The 1,123-nt window shown below is 33.5% G+C and overlaps 1 pseudogene; it reads left to right on the top strand.

Annotated features, from left to right (window-relative positions):
- The first annotated feature begins 356 nt into the window (after positions 1-356).
- On the top strand, positions 357-832 carry LOC145090806 (homeobox-leucine zipper protein HOX21 pseudogene; annotated as a pseudogene).
- The last annotated feature ends 291 nt before the right edge of the window (positions 833-1,123 follow it).

The following is a 1,123-nucleotide window of genomic DNA, read 5'->3' as shown; positions in this document are numbered from 1 at the left end:
ATATTATTAATTACCGGTGGTGTCTCACCAATAAAATCGTCTTCATAATCCTACATTTGGAAAATGAGTTCAAAAAAATATTATATATCATCAAGCAAAATAGTTCAAAAGAAGTTTGATTCAAAAGCTCATCCCTAAAAAGAACAATCACAAAGGAAAAGAAAAAGGAAAAGGAGAAGAGTATCTCCTTTCATTCATGGGTTAAATACAGTTGGCAGTTCAATATTATTGTTTCATAAAACTATTTTGTTCAAATTAATCCAATTTCTATGCTTAAATACAAATGAACCCATAACGAATATCACAAAGGCTCAATAGTCATTATTATTTAGCTATAGAGGTGGCTTAAACAGCTGATGACTTGCACTGCAATGGCCTTCTTCTCCACCAATTTCTTGTTATAGTCCTCCCAAGAAGATGACCATCATGCCCCTACTTCTCTCACTCATATTCTCCCACCTTGCACCACCACTCAATATTTCAGTGGTAATTAAACTCTCTCTCTCTCCCAAGAAGATGACCATCATACCCTTACCTCTCTGATGATGGATCGTAGCTGCTTGCAGGAGAGCAAAAGTGGAGACTAAACATGGAACAAGTGAAGACACTTGAGAGGAACTTTGAGTTAGGAAATAAGTTTGAACCTGAGAGAAAAATGCAGCTTGCAAGAGCACTTGGACTTTAACCAAGACAGATTGCTATTTGGTTTCAAAATAGAAGGGTTAGATGGAAGACCAAACAGTTGGAAAAAGATTATGATGCCCTCAAGAGACAGTTTCAAGCTGTTAAAGCAGAGAATGATTCCCTCCAATCTCAAAATCACAAACTTTAAAAAATTGTTGATCTAATTTCATACACACTTTCTGATCTAATTTCATACACACTTTCTTTAATTTTGATGAATAAGCTTAGATTGAGTTGAATTATATTCATAATATTAACCAACCATTTTGCTGATTATCGTTAAAACTAATAACAGTAAATAAAGTTAATTAGTTAACTTAAATACTCCTATAAGACACCTCTAGACTAATTTGTATTAATATTGGTACATTCCCCTTTATTCTTCTATTGGCAACATATTAATCAAAGTTCATAAATGCCATGAACTCGATATTCAATG

This window comes from Lactuca serriola, chromosome 2 (genome assembly GCF_051521515.1).
Source record: "Lactuca serriola cultivar US96UC23 chromosome 2, Lser_US96UC23_V15, whole genome shotgun sequence".
NCBI lineage: Eukaryota > Viridiplantae > Streptophyta > Magnoliopsida > Asterales > Asteraceae > Lactuca > Lactuca serriola.
This window is presented reverse-complemented; position numbering and strand designations above follow the sequence as displayed.